The 23,707-nt window shown below is 36.0% G+C and overlaps 1 long non-coding RNA gene across 4 annotated transcripts in view; it reads right to left on the reverse strand.

The window, feature by feature from the left end:
• The window catches only part of LOC120892342 (uncharacterized), an 82,075-nt gene that overhangs the window by 38,034 nt on the left and 20,334 nt on the right, over window positions 1–23,707 (reverse strand). For all 4 annotated transcript variants that reach the window (XR_013425822.1, XR_013425823.1, XR_013425821.1 and 1 more), the window contains exons 2-3: window positions 15,864–15,934; window positions 3,505–3,627 (exon numbers count right to left, since the gene is read on the reverse strand). This is a non-coding gene — a long non-coding RNA (uncharacterized LOC120892342). The remainder of the gene's footprint in view (window positions 1–3,504; window positions 3,628–15,863; window positions 15,935–23,707) is intronic.

The following is a 23,707-nucleotide window of genomic DNA, read 5'->3' on the forward strand; positions in this document are numbered from 1 at the left end:
TTTTGCTGAGAGAACCCTTACAAGAATATGACTAGGTTAGTATAAAGATGGCAAAACTCCCCACTGTAAATTCAGCCCACATTTCCCAGTCAAGTATGGTTCCTAACTAAAAACAGAGAGAAAGGAGTTAATTAAAAGGAGAAAGAAAGGAAAAATTCTAGAAATTACTACACACACACACACACACACACACATACACACATGGGCAGATGATTATTTAACCTAATTTTTCACCTCTCTTTCATACTTAGTTTCCAGTATTTTAAAAACATTAGGGTTTTTATTCCTCACACTTGCTTTATATAATTAGCATGCTATATATCCAGAATTTGATGATTCAAAACAAAAGAAATGAGACCGAGGGTTCAAGATTACCCACAGGGGGGGATTTTGAGGATGCCTTTAACATTAAGATAGAATGTTTTATAAAGCATTCCCTGAACTGATACCTACATACATATGAAGTTAAAATAAAAATTTAATTACCAATTCTTATTCATTTTTCTTCCCAATATCTTTTGAATCCAAGCCAACTTCTCAAATTCCACTGTCTCCATCCATATATCAGAATATTATATAGGCTAACTAAAAAGCCACCCTTAGCCACTCTCTTGCTCATACACTCCAGATTGAATCCAGCAGGAAATCGCCTTGGCTCTACCTCCAAATGGAACCACTTACACTGCTGTCTTTCTATCTTCAGTCACCTGAAGGATTGCAATAACTGTTCAGTATATCCTAAGCTCCCCTATGTTTATTCTTGACACACTTTCCATTGGGGTCCTTTCAAAAATAGGACTGGGACTCTCCTATGTTCAGAATCCACTGTGAACTCTCCTGTCACTCAGTTGATGTCCAAGCTCTTAGAAATGAGTCACAAGGCCTTTGTGATATGGCTCCTGATTACCTCTCTGACATCATTTTCCACTGGGTTTTGTGCCTTGCTCACTCACCCCAGCCATCAGGGGCTTCTTACTATTCCTTAAACTCACAGCAGTCAAGTTGCTATTTTAGGACTCTTTATATTCTTCCAGGGATTCTCTTCCACCAGGTATCTACCTGACTAATCTGTCTGTCCCTTGACATCTTTGCTCACATTTCCAACTTCCCCATTAGAACTCCTTCAAGCTGGTTCCTGGATCCCTTTTGGCATATCCCTCTAGGGTTTTGAGCACTTACTTACTTTCTGGCATAAGGAACTCCTCTAGGCTCATCTCATACTTCTCTTCAGCTGCTCTCAAGCCTTCCTCAAAGGGTTGTCTGTATTCCTGCCTAATTCAGCATGTACATGTTGTCAACCATAAGTGATGACATGGGAAAGTTGGGTATGAAGTGTCCAGCATTTACTCCTCCACCCACATATGAAGATATGAGCTTTATTTTATTTGTTGTTTTTAGGTATACACGACAGTATGGTGTATTTCGACATTATACATACATGGAGTGCAACCATTAAAATTCTGGTTCCATTTTTGTGGTTGAACACGATATGGAGTTACATTGGTTGTGTATTCATATATGAGCATAGGAAAGTTATGTCTGATTCATTCTACTGTCTTTCCTATTCCCATCCCCCCTCCTTTCACTTCATTCACCCTTGTCTAATCAAATGAACTTCTATGCTTTCCCTCCTTATTCTCCTTTGTTATGGGTTAACATCCACATATCAGAGAGAACATATGGCCTTTGGTTTTTTAGGGACTGGCTTATTTTTCTTAGCATGATAGTCTCCAGTTCCATCCATTTACTAGCAAATGCTATAATTTCATTCTTCATTATGGCTGAGTAATTTTCCATTGTGTATACATACCACAGATTCTTTATCCATTCATCTGTTGAAGGGCACCTAGGTTGGTTCCATAGCTTGGTTATTATGCATTGAGCTACTATAAATATTGATGTGGCTACATCACTATATTATGCAGATTTTAAGCCCTTTGGGTATAAGCTAAAGAGTGAGATAACTGGGTCAAATGGTGGTTTCAAGTTTCCAAGGTATCTCCATATTGCTTTCCAGAGTGGTTGCATCAATTTGCAGTCCCACCTGCAATGTAGGAGTAAACCTTTTCCTCTACATCCTTGCCAACATTTATTGTTACTTGTATTCTTGATAATTGCCATTCTGACTGGAGTGATGTTGAATCTTAATGAAATTTTAATTCACAGTTCTCTAGTTGTTAGTGGTGTTAAACATTTTTTCATATATTTGCGGACCATTTATATTTCTTCTGTGAAGTGCCTGTGCAGTTCCTTAGCCTATTTAATACAAAGGGTCATAATCCAAAACCCCAGGAACTCATAATGCCTACATAAGCACATTTAGGACTTCATTTGTTTTTATAAATATTTTATTGAATGAGTCTGACACACTTGCCAGTGAAATCTTTTCAAAATTGAAGACAGGGTATGAATATTGCATTTGAATCCACATTGATATCCATGACATTAAGTGCATTCCTGAGTGTCCTCCCAACATTGTGTGGTGTCTTGGTATCCTGCATTTTATTCTTTCATATGTAAAGTCACAGATCAGAGTATAGTTTCCAACATTAAGTAGGCTCTTAGTAAATATTTGATTAGGGAAAGAAAGAAATGGTCATCTTAGCAATTCTATGAACAATTTAGAGGAAAATATTGAATGATATATAACAAGTTAGTGCGTGGCAAAGGGCAGGTGTATCACCTGTATATTTCTGAAATCTGCTGGTTCTGAGATACATAGCAGGAAAAACATTTTCGTTTACTACATTTTCCAACATTCCCAACAACAACATTACAAAGTGGTTAAAATTTATGGGAAAATACATTGGATGTTAATCCTGCTCAGTCTCAAGTTTTGACCAGTTTTGAGACAACTACTTTTATAATATAATACTAAATTGAGTTTTCTTGATTGAATCAGCACAAAGTCAGTGAGTATTATGAAATTATGACTAACTACTAAATTAAAACCACAACAACAGCTACTGACATCTGAGCAGAAAGTATAATATGTGGGAATTATGCTATCATAATTTTATATTAAATTTATGACTGTCAAAACATTAATTTGTTTTTAACAACTAAAGCATTATTATACAAAAAATATTTTTCTAGGGAAATAGCTATGCTTCTCAAGAAACAATAAATCAAAGTTTGGGATTATAATTAAATTAATTAGCAGCAAAGGGACAAAATAGTGGAGAAGCATGTAAGATTCACTAACACTGGTCAACATGAGTTCCAATGTTCATGCTGCAGTCATGGGCATTTGTGTTTATTGTGCTCTTTATTGTATTCCATTATTTACATCTTTGGTGTTTCTTTTACATCATCAATGATTGCATAATAAAACAGTACATATACAAACATTTTTGGAAACTACTGATTAACGTATCAAGCTCTTGATATCTCATCTTTTAAATAAGAATGGTAAATAGTACTAGTTTTATAAAATTGCTATTAAAATTAGATGACCAGTGACTCAGGAGGCTGAGGCAGGAGGATCACAAATTCAAGACCTACCTCAGCATCTTCACAAGACTCTCAGTAACTGAGGAAGACTCTGACGCTGTCTCAAGATAAAAAATGAAAAAGGGCTGGAAATGTAGCTCAGTAGTAAAACACATCTGGGTTCAATCTTCTGTACTAAAAAAGAATACATGAAATAATATATAAAAATATGCAGATGGACTAGGGAGATAGCTCTGTGGGAGAGTGCTTGCCTAGCATATGCAAGGCCCTGGGTTTAGTCCCCAATACTGAAAAAAAAATAGCAACAGGGTGTATACATATGTATATACTCACACACACATATATACACATGTGTATATCTATTTTATATTTACACACATGTGTATATATACACATACATATATATGTAACAATACACATATATACATGTATATATATATCAATTATCATGTATGTATTCAGGTATGTATATATCTCAATGCCTATGTATGTATTCAGGTAGGTATGTATACAACCACTTACGGTTAGTTTTTCTTCCAACTTTTAGTCTTTAAATGTGTAATTTAGCTTTTGGTAAGTTTCAAGACATCAGGAATAAATATCACATTTGACTCCACCTTGAAACATTTTAAGCATACAAATACATTCTTGATGAAAGTTGTTGTGTCTTAACCATACATTTATACTGGAAAATAAGAACTTCACAGTTTTTTCTAAAATGTGTATAAACCTGTGTTCTTCTAGTTTTACAAATGTTGTCTAAGGCCTTGGTCTCCATACATAGCTATTAAAAACCCTTGACTTTCATGACTAGGCAATAAAATTTTAATATTTTTAAATTAAACAATGAGCTGGAAATTTTGAGTACTGAGTCAGTTAATTATGAGTTGTGATTTTCTATACTACAATTAGATGGTCTAATTTTACCTTCCTATTTACCAGACAGGAGCATGAAAGATTTCTAAAGATTACTAAATTCAACAATCCCACATTATTTCTGCTTATGTTCTCTGAGATAAAAATCAAAATATGTAGTAGAGCATGCACAGTCAAATCAAGCATCTTTGGTGTGCTTTTTTTATTATGATAATTTTTGTGGTGCTAAGGACTGAACACAGAGCCTCTTACATGCCAAGCATGAGCTTTACCATTAAGCTACATCCTTAACACCCTGTTTACTTTTGAAAATCTATGAACACAGTAAAAAATTTTGATATTCTGTATTTGGGGCTAAAATACATCCTCAGACCATTTTACTAAATTCCAACCTGTGTTGTTCCAAGTTGAGCTATCACTTCTGACCACAAAAACAAGCAGGCAGACTTGGAAGATACTGGACCATTTAGAGCTGGTATTTGAATACCAATTCAGACTAAGTCAAGAAATATCCCCAGAAATTTGTTTGACTCTTTCCATTGAAAATTAAATTAATTCGGGCTGGGGATGTGGCTCAAGTGGTAGCGTGCTAGCCTGGCATGCGTGCGGCCTGGGTTCGATCCTCAGCACCACATACAAACAAAGATGTTGTGTCTACCAAGAACTAGAAAAAATAAATATTGAAAAAAATTCTCTCTCTCTCTCTCTCTCTCTCTCTCTTAAAAAAAAAGGTCCATCGAAAATTAAATTAATTATTTCCATTATTTCATTGCATTGTGAGTGAAAGCAGAGATGATAATAAAATGTAGCATTAAGCATGCAATGTTCATGCTATTCCAATTCTCACACATGCACACACCACACACCCATGAAGCAAATATAATTATCTTGAAGTGACTTGTCCAAGCTACACTACCACTGAGTTAAAGCAGAATATCAACCATCTACATTAATTATTCTACCATTTATTCATACAGCGCCTATCAGTTGCAGTCAATCATCAGGCATTTCTTCTAGTATTGCATTACTAGTCTAGAAGGCATTTTTCCCTGGAGAAAAAATGTTTGAGGATCTATCTTAAGACTTCAAGGATTCAGAGATAAAAGGAAGAAGTACTAAATTAGTCATGATCTTGTAAGACCTTTAATCTGAGATTTCCTGACAGGATCTTACATGATTTACAATCTACAGTTTTTCCCTTATATTTCAGGTAGAAGAAGTTTTATAAGAATTTATCAGGTAAAATGAAAAACTAAATAATTGCTACAATAGAAGAAGGAAAAGGTAAAGATTTACAGATTTTTCTGAGCCAACTTTGCATATTACTAGGCCATATACTAACTGAAACATTAACCAGGATGATTTATTCACTACTTTTATTGAGACTAGTTAAAGGAAAATATGTAGGCGCGTTTAACAGCTTTCTTGTCCATTTTAAACATATAGGGATTTTCTCTCTTCTTCTAATCAAATGAATAACTGCTCATCAAGTGTCCTCCCTACACATTAAATCATTGTCACTGTGGATTTGGGTACAGTGCCTTCTTCTTGCTGTTTGAGTTCATTTCCATGAATGCAAAGCAGTGAAGAATATGGATTTGGAGCCACCTTGTGACAGACTTGGAAAAGACTTTTGGCTTCCCTTCCTACAGGGTGTTGCTTTCCAATGTATTTTGCAAAAGGCTAACATATGGTGATGCCTGATTTTTACTAATGAAAAGGTGATTGCCTTTATCACAATACAGTGATTTGTTTCTATGTGCCACCACTGCAATAAGCCATCAATGTAAGTAAACACTCATAATAGCAGTTGACACTGAATGATCCTATGAGGTAAGTGCCATCAAATCTCCATTTTAAGGATTAAGCAACAATGTTAGTCATATTTCCATTACTGCGACAAATTACCTAAGATGAACAACATGATGTATTTTGGCTCATGGTTTTAGACATTCAGACTGTAGGTTCTTGGCCTGGTTGCTTTGGGTCTGTGACAAGCCAAAACATCATAGCAGGAGAACATGATGGGGTGAACCTGTTGATTTCATGATGCCCCCATTGATCTAACTTCCTTCTATAGGGCCCTCCTCTTCAAAGTTCCACTACTGCTCAATAGCTTTACCAGTCTGATGATCAAGATTTTAATATATGGCCTTTGGAGACTTTTAAAATTCAAACAATCATAATAGCAATTAAGATTTAGAGAGAATAAACAATTTGATCAAACTCATGCAGAGAGCAAGTAAGATCTGAGGAAGGCTCAAAATATTCCACTGGAAATGGGGGAACAGGGTGGCGGTATTCTGCATGAAAGTACAAAAATTATATTAATGTATTAACAAATAAATCAACACATTTAATATTTAGTATAATTTTAAAGCTTTAAATTTCATTTTATGAGCATATTCTGAATTGGAGTTATGAAAGAATATTATAAGAACTAATATATTAGTACTCCTATTATATCAGGCAGTCTTATACTACTATAACAGAATACCAGAGACTGGGAAGTTTATAGTCAACTGAGGTTTATTTCTCATAGTTCTGGAGACTGAGAAGTGCAAGATTAAGAGGCCCCATCTGGTAAGGTTCTACATTCTAATATGGTGGAAAGCAACACATGGCCCAAAGAAAGAGAGAAAGCAGCTGATCTTGGACTTTTTAAGGATCCCTATCCTGCAATACTGAACCTACTATCTCAATAATGGCATTAACCTATTCATGAGAACAGATCCCTTTTGATGTAACTACCACTAACACACACGTTCCACCTGTAAGTGGGATTAAGGTTTCAATATATGAACCTTGGGGTTCATATTCAAGCCATATCACTTATGATCTTACTCTTGACCTTTAACTATGTCATATTAAACAGAATTTTTCAGTTTTGTGCTTAAAAAGAAGCAGACATTATTCAGTTTAACTTAAAGATAAAATCTTCCTTGAATTATGCATCCTTTAATTATTCCTTTGGATATATCGGGCACTATCTTCAAAAGTAAAATTGTTACTTTTTATCTGTGCTGTGTTCTGTATTTATTTTTCTTTTGTATGTGTGTGTGGGGGGGTGACTGGGGAATGAACCCAGGGGTGCTCTACCACTGAGACATATCTTCAGCCTTTTTATTATTATTATTATTATTATTATTATTGGAGAAAAGGTTTCACTAAATTGCTGAGGCTGGCCTAGAACTTGCAATCCTCCAGCCTCAGCTTCCCAAGTCACTGGGAGGACAGGTGTGAGTCACCATGCACGACTGCAGTCATTTCCAGTGCTGGCATCTTGTAGATCCCCTTTTGAGGAAGATTCTGCTATTTCAGAGCAGAGAGCTGTATTGCCCAAGGTCACATCCTTCCTGGGGTAGTCTGCCTCTATTATCCAATAGGGAGAAGGCCAGTTACTTCAGCTTTATTCGGGGGACAACAGTATTTGCTCTGGGTGGTCTTTGTCAGACTTACATTACAATTTGACTATTCTCTACCCAGTCGTCCATCCTTCCCCTTTCCTTCCTAGATTTTAATCCCAATTAATATCTTTAACACCAAAATTCATTTCATAATCTTCTCCTTGAAGACCCAGTCTATGACAATATTTTATTTAATGATCTAAATCCTTGTTCAAGAGTTTTGAAGTTTTTCTTACCTTTTGTGGCAGTATCCTAGCCAGGTGTGTGGTAAAAAAATTGTGATAATAAAATGTTAGGAAAAATATAATGCAGAAGATTTGCAATGATCATACTCTTTTTTATTTAAGCATTTAGGTTTTTCTTTTTCTAGACCTCAAGAGAAGTAAATAGGAATTGGTTGTCAACTCGGCTGGATGAAGAAATGCCTAGAAATTGCTAAAACACAGTTGTATAAGTATTATGTGTTTCCATAAACAATTGGTATGTAGGTGAGTGAACTGAGGGGAAGATCTGTCCTGATTATAGGCAGCACAATAGGCGAGACCCCAGATGGAACAAAAGGGTGAAGAGGGGCAAAGCTTACCTGGGAATGTGTGCTTAATTCTTCTGTCGCCCCACTGACAATAGACTCCAGATTTTTCAACCTTTGAACACAGACTCACACCAGCAAATCTCTAGACGGTTTCCAAGATGTCAGCCTTGGACAGGGGCTACACCATTGGTCCCTCTTTGAGGGACTTCCAGCTTCTTGGACTGAGTTGCTACTGGTTTCCCCAGATCTCCAGCCTGAATAGTTACTATGGGACTATCCAGTCTCTTAATGTATAAGCCAATGTAATAAATCCTCTCTTATAATTATCTGTATACTCTCTTGGGTCTGTTGCACTAGAGAACCCTTACGAATACAATCAGCTTCTCAGCAAGGTGAACAGTTTATGAGGGGACGTGGTAGCTAAACATTTTTAGCCCTAGCTGTGCAACAGAAGTCCTGTTTTTTCTCAGGACTGTTTTTTATACTATGACAATTTGTTAGACATTCTGACAAAGAGATTCTATAATAATTATATAGGCCCACTGTTCTTTAATAAATGCTCTCAGACCATTGGTCTCTAACAAAATCAATTCTCCACGGCTTGTAATTACCTTGAGTTACTCAATGGTATGGTCTCATGCTTTCCTTATACACATCCAGTATCTTTGAATGTTTATTAGGGTTATATACTGTGACACTAGCAGAAAGATTCCTCTCCAATCTGCGCTTTGGTTTCCCAGGTACCAGAGCTTTCCCTAAGTAAAAACTGCTTTTTTGTAATTTATAAGGTTTTTGTTAATGATACCCAAGAGAGAAAAGGAGTGGGCATTACTTTTATTTTTTTTCCTCATCCCTATCTTTTGTTTAGGTAATTAATTCTTATTAGCCTACTGGGACACTAATGATGATGACACTAATTTAGTGCACTGAAGTGGGCTTTTAGTCTGTATGAGTACATGATTGGCTTGACCCATGGAAAGGGATCCAACTACTCACCATCCCAAGACCTTAATCCGTTGTCTGTGTTCATTTCAGTGCCTCCCACCAGGACTAGGGCCTCAGGGATGACTTTATAGTCTAGTCCTGTTTGTTTGTTTGTTTAATATGTTTCTAATATTGCCTCTCTCCTCCTTAAATTCATATTGTTAATATCAAAAATTGGTATAAGGTATTCAGTCAACATTCTCAATCTAATTAATTTTCTACAAAACATTTAATTTCCATCTTTTCCTACTTATTCTAAGTGACCATACCTTGAAAAATTCTCCATTTTACCTGCACTGCCTGCAGGATTAACTTTCTGGCATCAACAAAAGAAATAGATTTATATACATTCATTTAATTAATATATGTGTATTTTGATTATATATAACATATAATGACTATATTTTTATAAATTTTATATAATTTATATATTTCATATAAATTTTTACATATTATACATTGGTATCTAATACATCTATATATAAATTTTTAAATTTTAGGCAATTTAATGGCAAGTATGAATTTCTATAACTTCAAAAACAAATTTCTGTAATGATAACATACAAGAAATAAAATACTTAAAATTTTCACCCATTTCAACTTTGATCAAAAAATACAAAAAGTTATTGGAGATGTATCTTTGAAACCAGTTTTGAACTGTGGTAATCACTTTATATGAGTTTAAACATGTTATCAATGTGTAATCCATTGAGCCACAGAGCCAGGTTATTCAAGTATTTTCAGCCAAACTGCCCCCAAAGTTCAACCTGGTAATTTTAATTAGAAATATTATATTTATATGTACACACATATGTCTGCATATATATGTATATATGCACATATATATGATAAAGCAAGGTCAATCGTGATAATTATATTGGGGTTTTATTTATTCAATATATTTTTATATTTTTTCATTAGTGTTTCAATATGGTAAATTACACTGTACAATTTTCATGCCTTAAATCAATCTTGCATTGCTTGCTATATTTTTTAATTACTGATTTTCAGGTTTTTAGTATTATATTTTTTTAAAGAAATTTTTCACTTATTTTTATAATTGAGATTCATTTGAAAACTTTCTTTCTGAAACAGTTCTGAAGCAGTTAGGGACCCTCACAAAAAAAAAAAAAAACTGATCTTTGGCATTTAGGGATTAAAATCTCTCAGGGGAAATAACACAGCCACAGCATACTAGCTCTCAGTCTTAAGGAGTTAACAGCCATGCCAGAAAAACAGGAGTAGAAAGCTACAGGAATAAGATAACACTCTAGGAGATGGAAGGCTGAGAAGTTGGCTCAGCTTTTGAGATTATGTGGTCAGCAGAAACACCACAGAGCTGGAGCCAAACAAAATAAAATCATTAAGATAAAGCCACTGACCTAGGGAAACAGTCTGTCCTGTTCTGAAAATAATATTTGGGGTTTTTCCAGATGATAAGGAGCAACTGCAGATGGTAAGGGGCAAACACAGGCATAGCACAGTCATCAGAGTAACCTACAACCACTATTAGAGTAGCAAAATACACACCCTTAGGTGAAGACTTAAGGTGGAGGGACACACGGGTCATATGAAGAAGCACAAGGAAGAGCACAGGTGCACCTATAACCCCACCACTCCATGTGATGAGATCAAGAAACTGAGGCCCTGCTACCCTGCAGATGTCCTCAAAGCTGTACACCTCTGTACCCTGAGCAGGCCTGACCTCTGGTCAGTGCTGTTTCTCTTCTGGACAAGCTGAATCCTCCAAGGAGGAGCTTGGTTCCTGTTATGCTGTTCCTCTGCCTGATTCTTCTGGCACACAGCACAAAACCCCACTGTCCCGGGAACAGTTCTTATCAGTTTTTGATATTGAAGATATACTAGTCATAAGTAATAAGTTGTAGAAGGTTCTACCATTTTAAAGAGGGGGACAAAAAGGGGAAAAGGCTAAGAACAAAAAAAGTCAAAGTCAAATGGAAAAAAAGGAGCCTCGGCCACCATCTTTAATAAGAAGGGCTCTAAATGGAGATGCTTAGGCCAAGAATGCAGGTATGGTTTTTAGCAGGACTGGTGGGGAAGTAGGGGTTTGAGGGAGTGAATAGTCCTTTACAGAAACTCCCTCCACAAAACAGCAGAGCAGGAGCTATACACCCAATCTATGTGGGGAGGCAGCGTCCTCCATGAGGCCTTCCCAGCAGACTTGTCCCTGCCTGTGGATGAACCTGAGAAGCACACTTTCACTTTGGTTTGCAGCCAGATTCCTCAACTGCTAACTACCAGCCCAGAATCCTATCACACACAGTTCTTGACTTGAGGGTTGGTTATGGTTTTGAGTCATGTAGTGTACAAATGTACATGACAAACTTAGGTGATGGATCACATGTCTCTAAACATTTTCAGGCAAGAGTTCTTTTTTTGTCCTTTCACTTATCTATGTTCAGTGCAGACAATTTTCCTTGCACAACCTGCAATGACTAGATCCCAGAAATTAAGGGTAAAGGCTTTCATGTTTAATCTTTTAGGAGGGGTGGTAATATTATTAGATTCCCTTTAAGGCCCTGGACATTGTCTTCTTTGCTCATATCTGAGAGGAATGGAAAATTGGTGCTAAACATGTGATACATTTAGTAATTGCCCAGCTTCAATACTCTGTTTACCTCATAAGTCTTCCTTTTGATTTTAAGAGTTCACTGATGGAATCAGAAATATTTTAAAATAATTCTCAATATAGCTTTTAAAGTTATTTATGGAGACCATGCTTGTTCCACTTGATGGAAATAAAAATTTAATGGTGTATCATATTGAGACAGGGGCAAGGGACCAGTAGCTGATTATCAAAGAAAAGGAAAAGGAAATGGGAGACAGCCCTCTCCCTTCAACTGGTTGCTCATACCTCTGGGAGAAAGGAAGGATCACACTTTCCAACAAAAGGGATTACCCCCTGGGGCTACTCTTTCCTTCCTTCTTGAAAGAAAGGAAGTGAGGGTCTATAAAAATGTAAGACACTTGGCATTATATTCTCCAACTCCAGCCATTTACCTGCAAATGCCATGATTTTATTCTCTTTTAATGCTGAGTATTATTCCATTGTGTCTATGTAAATGCCAAATGTCTTCTCTGATATAAGGATGTTGATTCATAGTGGGGATGGAGATGGGGAGCATGGGAGAAATAGAACTTTAGATAGGGCAAAGGGGAAGGAGAGAAAGGGGGACCATATCCTGGTAGGAAAGACAGTGGAATGAGATGGACATTATTACCCTAACTACATGTATGAAAACACAAATGGTGTGACTCTGCTTTGTGTTCAACCAGAGACATGAAAAATTGTGTTGTATTTGTGTAATACGAATTGAATTGCATTCTGTTGTCATATATAACTAATTAGAATAAATATAATAGAATAAATTTTTAAAAAGAATAAAGAGAAAATTGTTAGCATATCAAAAAAAAAAAAAAAAAGGCAAGACACTCCCAGTCCCACAGGTACTAGCTGTGGGACCCAGGCTCTACTCCAGAGAAGTCTCTAGTTCTTGCTCTCGCTTTCACTCTCTCTCTGATCTGTCTCTTAAATAAAATTTACTTTCTACTTTTGCCTCAGTGTTTCTCAGGTATTTAATCTTCTATACTGGGGGAACAAGGACCCAATCCTGACTTACAAGACCTGTATCAATATTTCCTTAAGGCATGACAGTATCCACTCTTACAACCTATGGAAAAGTTAGTTTATCTTTAGGATATGAAAACCATGTATGAAGAAAAGTATCGTTCTGGTTATTGAAAATGGTTATTCAAGTATACCCCTAATCTTTTCCACCCAATCCACTTAGGACAGTATCTTATCTGAGAGAAAGTGTGTATGTATAGTGTGTGTGTGTGTGTGTGTGTGTGTGTGTATATATATATATATATATATATATATATATATATATATATATATAATGAGACCCTTCCCAAAGGTCAGGAATCAGCCCCCAAACTTTAGGGAAAGTATATAATCAAACTGAAGAGGAGTTAGATTTCAGGAAGAAGTGATCTGTTTGAAGCCCATTTGTCAGTAGAAGTTACCACATGGCCATATTTTTAAACCCTGGTTAACCATATATGGAATCCCTTTAGCTGTCTTAAAATAAACAATAGGAGGAGGCAGCAGTGAGGACAATGAACTCTTCAAGTGCTATGGATCCACAGTCATCAGAATCCCTAGCACCATCAACATCCTTGATAGTCTAACAAGGTCTACATCATACCAACTTGCAATCTGTATGATACCGTCCAGGTGTCCTGAGGTAGCAGTATGACAGCATGGTGTTTAGAACTGAACCTACTGAGGAGACTCAAAATTTACTTTTTGTTTGAGCTTCTACATGGCTTTACTATTCAATTGCTACTCAGATATATAACTAATTATATAACAAGTTGCTGAACCTCTTTGAGCCTCAATTTGCTCAATAGTACATAATGAGAATATAATAATATACTTCATGGCCTTATTATGAAGAATTAGCAAACAAACTGTGACACAAACTGGATGCACAATAAAAGCCAGTAACTTTGCCCTGAGGATCTTACAGCTAGAGGATTTCTTTTCTTTACCTCATATGTGTAAATTTTGTTTGCTTATATCTGGCTCATAAACTCATCCTCATTCGCATCCCTTTTCCCCTACCACTGAGAGGGAAGAGAGCTAACTCCTGCTGAACACAAGTCATCAGTGGATCCATAGTATGAAGTCAGCCTAGGAACAAATGCTTTGACTTTTTTTTTTAATGCTTGATGGTAAGGACTTGAGTGAGAAAACATTTCACCACTGAGAGACTCAAGTATATAAATGTAAAAATTTATTATTCTGGTGGAATTCTGTGTTTTTATATAAAGGTTTTAAAAATTCATAGAAGATTTTAAATTTCATAATTTAAAATGTGATAAATAAAATAAGAAGTGATTACTAAAATTTGCAGTTACCAGGAAAGAAGGGAGAAAAGAGTGAGAAAGAGAGCACATAGAACAAATATGTTTATTTCCAAACTTCCAAAATGGTAGGGGGGAAAGAAATCTCTCTTTGCAAGACATTTTATTTAAAGTGGAATAAATAAAATTCAGTTTGGACAAAATATTCACTTAAATAAGATAATAATAATACATTTGAAATAATTTTGAGCAATTATTGTTGAGAGAGTCTTTACTATTTTGGTTTTCAAATCTAATGAAACTATGTTAGGAATGGTGCTCTAGCACAAGGGTCTAACAGTTCAAGCCTTAAATGAATAAAAACAAAAGACAGAGTAAGCAAAGTACCAATAGAGAAAAGACAGAGCAGCAGCATTGAAAGTTCTCTAATATAACATTATTGTCTAAACTAAATATAAATATTCCACCAGGTTATTAAAATATTTTCTTAAATTTTTCTTTCTACTTTGTCTATATCAGCATGCAGTATCTCTGTATGAGTATATTATATAATTTTTAAATTAATTTGCATTGGAAACTAATATTTTATATGACTCTTTAAAAACAATTCAAAAACGGTTTTACATGGCCTTTCAATACTCCTGCGTGACAGAAGTGCCACATTTCTATACCAGTTCAGAAACATAAGAGAAATTAAAGGTTGATTTATAGTTCCACAAATTAGTCAAAGCTGTTTTCTTGGTTTGGTGTCCCATAAAAACCACCAGATATGGATTACAGTATAAGCTGTCTATTGTGGAAGCAATTTTGGAATTTGTGAGAAGGGTTATGGTAGTGGAAAGAGAAGGCAATCAGTAAAGTATCAGGCAGGGGACTGCTGGGAATTAATCAGAGCTTCCTGGATATGTTCAGTACATGCCTCAGTATTGTCCCATCTGAGGAAGGAAGTTGGAACACTTAACACCACTCTAGTGGATAATTAGTTAAAGTCTGCTTCTAAGGAAATTAATTTCCCAGAATTTTCATCCTGTGGCCCTGGTTGTATAACAAACTCTGGTGGCAGGAGAAAGTCCTTTGAAGAAGAACCTGTGAGCAAGCACTGAAGTGGTACAGATGGGGTGAAATGGATTGGGGACCACAGCAGAGGCTACAACTCTGAATTTTGTTTACTTAAAATTTTGTTAGCACATTCACTAAGGAATTTGAAGGAACCATGGAATAATTGCCCTTATAAATTTTTATTGTTCACTTTTTTCTCATCTCTAAAAACAAAACAAAAAATTGTAAATTAATAAAAAAAAATAAAGAATTTTTAGGGGGGTATCAGGGATTGAACTCAGGAGCACTCAACCACTGAGCCATACTCTAGCCCTTTTTTGTATTTTATTTAGAGACAGGGTTTCACTGAGTTGCTTAGCACTTCACTTTTGCTGGGGCTGGCTTTGAACTCAAGATCCTCCTGCCTCAGCCTCTAAACCACTGGGATTACAAGAGTGTGCCACTGTGCCTGGTGAGAAATTTTTATTATGCTTTTTTTGAGAAATTATTACTCTTTGAGGTTTACTGTTTTTCCCTACATTTTCAGTTATTTAGAAAGAAAAACTGCTCCTGCTATTTTTTCTGTTTAAAATAGCATACGTAAAATTATTGAGCTTACTTTTCTTAATATTCTCTATTAGTTCCATGACAAAGAATTTTAATTGAGGAAATGAACTCACCTCCTCAGAACTATCTGGCAATCTTCCACCTGCAGGTCCAGGCAGAATTCTCTTCATGAATAAAATTCACACTAAAAAGAGAAAGAGACTATTGAGATTGTTTATCTGGTTTAAGATTTCCATTGGCCATTAAATCATGGTCCTTTAATGCTGTGGTAAACTGAAGAGATCTCAAGAGGATCTCTTCCCAATTTTCTCAGAGCCCCAGGTACCTCACTTACAAAGGCCAGTGGATTCCAGTATCATAGTGAAGTGGATTCCCAAGGTACCTATAGTCAGATTGCCAGGGTGAGCCAAGATACACCTAGATCTGCTTCACTGGAAGTAATTCTCAATTTGAATTTAGTTATCACTTCAAAAACTTTCTCCTGCTTCTCTAATTTCTTTAACTCTGAAGAATGTCAGATTAGTCAGTTTCCCGAAGTGCATTTCAAGATCTGCTTATATCAAATAAATGGAAGGTTTGTTCCGAAATTCAGAAACAAAGGGGCCACAATAGCTAAAAGGAGATGGATGATAGATAGTACCATGTTAAATTTCACAGACAGACATTTTATCTTGATGTTGTTTTACCCCTGTATACTCAGTACCTGCTCTATATTTGCAGGAGCAATAGGAAAGCATTTACATGATATCTTGATGTTTATAGTCTGATCCACTCTGAATCATTCTTAGTTCTTTGATAAATTTGGCATGGAAAAGTGTGAAGAATGTGTTGGATACACAAGCTTGTACTCACACTTGGCACAGTAGCAGTAGTAAAAACAGAAATGGATGAGAGATGAATTTTACCAAAGGACACAATTCTACTAGATATTTTTTAGACTCAAACACGGTGATTTTGAGGATCCTGGGAAATGTCTTAATTTTAAGAAACAAGTGACTAGAGATAGCAGACCTAACATTAGGCCAGCCTTTGATATTAATTGTCTTTCTTACTGTTTTGAATAACTTCCTATATAAAGAATAATATTTATAGTTTTTAAAGTTAATATTGAATTTCCATATGACACTTTTTTTCTTTTTGATTTTGCAGTTGTTATACTGTGAAAATACAATGCTATTTAGAGGAGGGAAACTTTAATTTCATCAACAGAGAAATTACCTTTAGAAAGACTAAATAGAACATTGAGTATGACATAGAAATGCTCCCAAACCAAACAAACATACAAACAAGCAAACAAACAAAAAAACTTCAGTGTTGACAAAAGAAAAATACAAATAGAGAAGCCTTATGCTAAAACCACACTACTTGTGATAAGTAAAATTCTCTGGATGGTCTAGGGGCCATCAGGGGTCTTCAAAACAGGGAATTATTATTGCCTGAGTCTTTATCAATAGAACACTGAGTAAAAAGATGCAGGCTTTCTGGTTCACTGTTAATAAGCAGTAATCACCAACTGCACACTCCTAATGAAAGATATTATTCATAAATGGTCATAAGATATGTCATGATTTATAGGTCTTTCAATTTGGCTAACACTTGGACATATAAAATATATGTGTTATCAAACAAGCTCTGAATTGTATTAATCATGCCTACATAAATTCAAACATTTTATTTAATGGTATAGACATGGGAATAAATAATTTAAAATTTAACACAAATCAGGACCGACTTAGGCATTAGCCATAATGCCTATAGGACCTGGGGCCCACAATAATTTTAGAGGCCCATGAACATATTTTTTGGTGGGGAGACTGGGGATTGAACCCAGGGGCACTTTACCACTGAGCCACATCTCCTGTCCATTTTATTTTTTAATTTGAGGCAGGGCCTCCCTAAGTTGCTTGAGGCCTCACTGTGTTGCTGAGGCTGTCCTCAAACTTGTAATCTTCCTGCCTCAGTCTCCTGAGTTACTGGGATTACAGGTGTGCACCACAGCACCTGGCAAAAGATGCTTAAATTTTGCCTAAAACAGAAAAAATACATTTTGAAGTATTATGGTAGAAGGGTCCCACAAAGGTAAAATATGCAGGGCCTACCGAAGACATTTTGCATTTTGCAGTCCTGCCAACATTAAATGAATAGAAGTAGAAGGTTTTTTTGTTTTGTTTTGTTTTGTTTTAATAGGCAAGTCTCTAAGCATTTTGGATAGCCTTGGTTTTTGCAAACATTGTTAGATAAAAAAAAACATTGATTAGAACATTGTTCTACCGCACAAAGTGTGAAACTGCCAAGAGAACAGTTGAGCAGGAGCCATTTGGGAAGTCATGTTAGGCTGGAGCTATTTTTCACTCAGTTTCCCACAGCTTTAGACATTCTTGCTATTCTCTGAGGACTGTGCAGGCTGAAGTGCTCCTGAGACTTTTTACCTGATTGCAACATTAAATGTGTGTGAGCCTTCATCCTTGCACTGCATTACTGGAAATTACTCAAAATCCAATATGCACCCTGCACTTTGCTCCTGTACCCGAACTCACTCTGACAGAATTAAATGCTTCATGGTCTTTTAACTATTTTTCACGAGCTTAAAGTTTAACCTGATTTAGTACTATATTAACTAGATTGTTCAATGTACATACCTCTCAGTTTGATTGTTTTCATAATTTATATCCATAATTTTAATAATATTTTGAAATGACTTTAAAATTATAAAAGTTTAAGAAGAGTATAAAAATTCCAGAATATTTTCACCCAGATTTCCCAGCATTTCCTAAGAACAAGAAAATTCGCTTAAGAAACCCGAATATGATTATCAAAATTAGTAAATTAATGGTGATATAATAGTAATTAATTTATAGTGCTTATTCAAATTGTGACAACTATCTCATCGATTCCCTTTATATAGATGGATGAAAAGCTGGATGAATGAAAGGTTTGGTTGGTAGGTAGGTAGGTAAGTAGATAGATATAGATAGATAGATAAAGATAGGGGATGAACTGTCCCAGGATTCAATTCAGGACCGCATATGGAATTAATTTGTCTTGTCTCTTTAGTCTCCTTTATCCTGGAACATGTCTTCAAACTGAATTTGTCTCATGTTTCTTTATGATTTGATTTGTTTGAGGTAGTGATACCATAGGATGATTTTTTTTTTTTTTTGTACTGGGAATGAACCCAGGGGTGCTCTACCCTGAACCACATCCCCAGTCCTTTTGATTTTATTTTCAGACAGGGTCTCACTAAGCACCTTAGTACCCCACTAAATTGCTGAGCTTGGCCTCAAACTTGTGATCCTCTTGCTTCAGCCTTCCTAGTCACAGGGATTACAGGTGTGTGCCACCTCACTTGGCTCTATATTGTGTTCTTTTCAATGTGTTGTATCAGGATATATTCCTATCTCTGCATACATAAAGAACAGATAAAGGAATTTCCCCACAAGAAATAGAACAGTTTATGCTCTAGGAGGGTAAAAAAAATTGGTAAGAATGTTAGTTTCTTAGGACTAGCGTAACAAAATACCAGAGACTTGGTGGCTTGAACAATAGGAATCTATTTTCTCATAATTCTGGAGTCCAAAAAAAAGGAGGGGGGTTTTGACAAGTTTAGTTTCTTCTGAGGGCTTTCTCCTTGGTTTGCAGAGAGCTGCTCTCTGGTTGTTCCCTCTGTGTGCATGCATCCCTGGTACCTCCTCTTCTTCTTACAAGGTCACCAGTCAGACTGGATTAAAGACAACCCATGTGACCTACTTTAACCTTAATTGTCTCTTTAAAGATCTTATCTCCCCAAACAGTCACATTCTAAGATGTGCTGGGGGTTCAAATTTCAATGTATGAATTTTTAGGGTAAAAAAATCAGTCCATAACACCAAGTGAATCTTCCTTCCTCAGCCCAAAGATGAACCACTGGTGTTCATCTAGTTTTGCAAGACTGGCTTTAATGCCCGGGTATAATAAGCAGAACATCTCTTGAAGTAGTTACAATCAGTAAATACTTAATTTTGATCAGTGCCTTTACTCTTTTCCCAGACTCAAGTAACGGACAGGTGCTCACAGAAGCCATGTGGACACAGGGTGGAGTGGAGGTGGGTAGGGAGAGTGTAAATGTATATTAATTTGCTCAAGAAAAGCAAAGCAAATATTTATTTTCTAAATATTTAGTTCCTGATGTTTTTGACTTTTTGATTTATTCTGAACCTAATTTATTCACTAATTCAATGTTATTTAATAAAATGAGTATTATTAATAATTTAATAAACAGTTTTTCAGCGTGGGATGGACTAACACTGGTTCGTGTTGCTAGTGTAACTGTGAATGGGATGTTTCTTCCTTTGTAGATCTTGCGGTCCAGTGAGGCTATGAACAGGCAGATAAACACTCAGCTTGTAGAGTGTTATGGCATAGCAGAGGGCTCAAAGGAGCACATGGACAGGACTTCTCCCCTGTCTTGGAGGACTTGATTTAGAAACTGAGCATAGAGTTTTTAAAGGGAGGAGTTTTTAAAAGAGAGCCAGAATTCCTAGCCTCTGGACCCATGTGCTCTTTCCTTCAGAAACTCTGGGCCTGCTGCAGAGGCAGCTCTAGCGAGAGAAGTCATTGGATGCGCTGCAGGTCACTTATTCACTTTTCACTGAGAAAGGTCATCCCCAAAATTTGAACCTTCACTCATTGAAGCTATCAATTTTATATCTGGATCCTCCCATATATGATATTGCCTGTGTTTTTTTAAGCATTACTGTCATTATTATTCTTAATGTAATAATGATTATTACTGTTCATTTTCCAAGGACTTAGGAAAAAATAAGCAGCTGCCAAGGTAGTTAATAACAGGGTGTTTCCACAAAGTTCTGTTTCACACATTAAAATACAAATAGCCAGGGCATCAAATGCTCCGAGTCAGTGAAGCAGAGACTAGGGCTGGACAGGCACTGGACAGAGCTGGGTAGCCAGTCATAGGCCTCAAACTTTCTCCTCCACTGTTCACTTACTTCTACCAAATGAAATTTCTACAATGCAAATCTAGCTATGCCTTTCTATGGCTTTATCTTCAGTGTTTATCCATGTGCTATTCTCTTCTGGATAAAATTTACAATTCTGACCCTGATAACAATTTTTGTCTACTTGTCCCCCCAGCCTCTTCAGATTCTTCTCTGGATCTATCTGTCCCTCTACCCAACCTTAGCTTTAGTCTATCAAATTGTCGTACCTTTTGAGTCTTTGCTCATCTGATTCTCTCTTTATGGAATATACTTCCCCTTCTTTGTATATATAATTTTTATAATTCAATCAAGGTAGTGTCCCTGCTTGGATGACTTCCTGCAACCTCATTAATTCCACCTCCACCTCCTTACATAGGTTAAGATAACATGGTCTACTCTCCCCAGCCTAAAAGCTCTCCTGTAGCCAACTGTTCTTATCCCTAAGTGATTTCTTAAATTTTTACCTCATGAAAATAGAAACTGAACCTGAATCCCAAACACCTCACAAATACAGAACATTCAAGAAAAATCTGCTGAATGAAGTTAGTCTCTCACAGTCATTCTGGTTGAGCAGACAGGAGTTCCTGAGTCCAAGGCTTGTTTCCTTCTCTTGGCCCCATTCTGACCTCAGTATGCCTGACACATGACTCACTAATTCCTGGACAATGTCATTAATTCACATGGTTAGAAAGCTCTAGCCTCCTGCGGAATTCCCCAAGGATTTCAGAATCTCCCTTTTAAATCCCTTTCCCTAAGCATTTCATAAAGATGCTGCCAGAGGGAAAAAAAAAAGTTATTGGATATCGTTAGGCAAAAGATAAATCAAATATGTCCTGCAAAAAATTTGCTTTAAGGAATTACAAAAGAGGAAATCAAATAAGACTTGGCTTACAAATTTGATGAAATAAAACTTTTCAAATTTTAATATAGAAGACAGGAAATTGGTTTGAGTTGGAGATTCAGAAAGACAGATGGAAATCTATGTGACTAGTTAAAAATACCACTTTAGTGCCAAGAAGAGAAAAATCTCTTCAAATTTAAGCTAACGGAAGCTTCATAATACCATTACGATGATGTAGGTAAGCATGATTCATCATTTTGGCTATGTAACAGAATCTTCTTACGCTTGTCACTGTTACTAGTTACTAATGTCACAGTTACTAATCAAAAGGAGGAACATTTTTACATAATTTAAGCAACAACTGCTAATCATATGGATCAGAAACATATTACAGTCAGAGATGAATGTACCATGAAGCAGATTAACCCCTTGCTAGTTCAGGGGTTTGTCAAGGCCTTGGGAAGGGCCCTAGTAATGTGCTCATATCCTTTTTAAATTTATTGATGTCATACATTTTAAGCAAATTGATGAGGATTGCTTTTTCTCTCTGTCTCACTTCCAGTTCCCTTCTTGGCACTTCTCCTTATATTGGGTGACGCTGGAGTAGCTGTATTTTTGATATTTGGCTAAGGGGAAGTTGAGTTGAGGATACTCATATTTGGGTTAGGTTTAGTGATAAATATTGGTTCACAGTCATGTTATGAATGGTTCTGTTTTTACTAGATCCTAGAGTGAGAATAGCATCCAGGAGTACACCTTTGTTCACTGTGTGCAATCACCCAGCTTCCTGATGCTGACCTCAGAATGGGCCCTAAGGTATATACACTCCAAAATGACTTTGGTGTGGGAAAAACAAGACTCCAATAGAGAGCTGAAAGCTAGTCCGAGAAAAATTCTTTCTGTCATCAGAATGAAAATCCATATGCAGAGTATTGAGCTAGCATCAATCCTAGACAAAATAAACCCTTCCATTTCAGAAATGTACTCAACAATTTGATTACAAATGTTTTCTTACTTTTCCCCCTATTTAATTGGAATGATCATATTTGACTGGAATTTAATCATGTTACATAGAATCTATCAGAAGACCTCTGTTTGCAGAGGATGCTCCTGTAGTAAAGTGGACACACAGGGGTTAAATTTGTATGTGAAGTTGCATGCTTTATGCACCCAAGTATTTAATAATAGCTAATTTTTTCATTGATAAAACCCAATGTCATTTAATATCATAATTTCCATCATTAATGTACCAGAGCATTTCTTTTACATTACAGATTAACAGATACTAGAGACACAAAGAGCAATGCTATTAGAGGAGCAGAGAAAGTTTGGGAAATGACTCTCTGAAACAAAAGCAAGATGCTCTCTATTGACAGCCAATGGATTCCTGATTTCTGTCAACCGAAGGCACCTTTGCATACACAGAGCTCTCTCATAGTGGAGGAATCGCCCACTTTACCTCCTACCATCTTCTGGTAGGGTGGTCATCTGCTCTGCATAGACTTATACGTCACCATTAGGATACACATGAAAGTTGAGCTGCATGCTGACTTGGGAGGCATTCATAATCATAATGTCTATGGAAGACAGATGACATTGATTTTTATTCTTCACTTTAGTGTATGGACCTAGAACTAAAAGTTTCTTCATTCCTTTCAATGATTGGAATGAATAGCAGTTATTTGTTTTTTCAATAATAAAAACAAATTTTGATCAGATATTTAAAGGAAAAACTGAAATATCTTTCTATTCTTTGTATAGAAAATTATCTTAAAAATCATTGCTATATAAAGAGGAAATCACAAGTATGTAACCAAGAATGTAGAATAGAAGTATTTTAGAGGTGGTGTGGACAGTCTTTTTAAACACCTAACATAATTTTGTAAATATAATTTAAGTTCAACACAACAAATAACTTTCAATATAAATAAAACTTGGGAGTGATTTTACTATTATGGGTGTGCTTTTCTGTTTATCCATCCATCCCAAGGTAGAGCACACAAAGACAAGGATACATGCTGATCTCATTCACTGTTGAGACTTTTCCTTTTTTTAAAAATCAAGTTGTTGCTGAAAATCCAAATTTACACAAACAGACAATTGTGAATGGTACATTGTGGATAGCAATACACTTTCTACT

Source organism: Ictidomys tridecemlineatus, chromosome 9 (assembly GCF_052094955.1).
Source record: "Ictidomys tridecemlineatus isolate mIctTri1 chromosome 9, mIctTri1.hap1, whole genome shotgun sequence".
Classification (NCBI taxonomy): Eukaryota; Metazoa; Chordata; class Mammalia; order Rodentia; family Sciuridae; genus Ictidomys; species Ictidomys tridecemlineatus.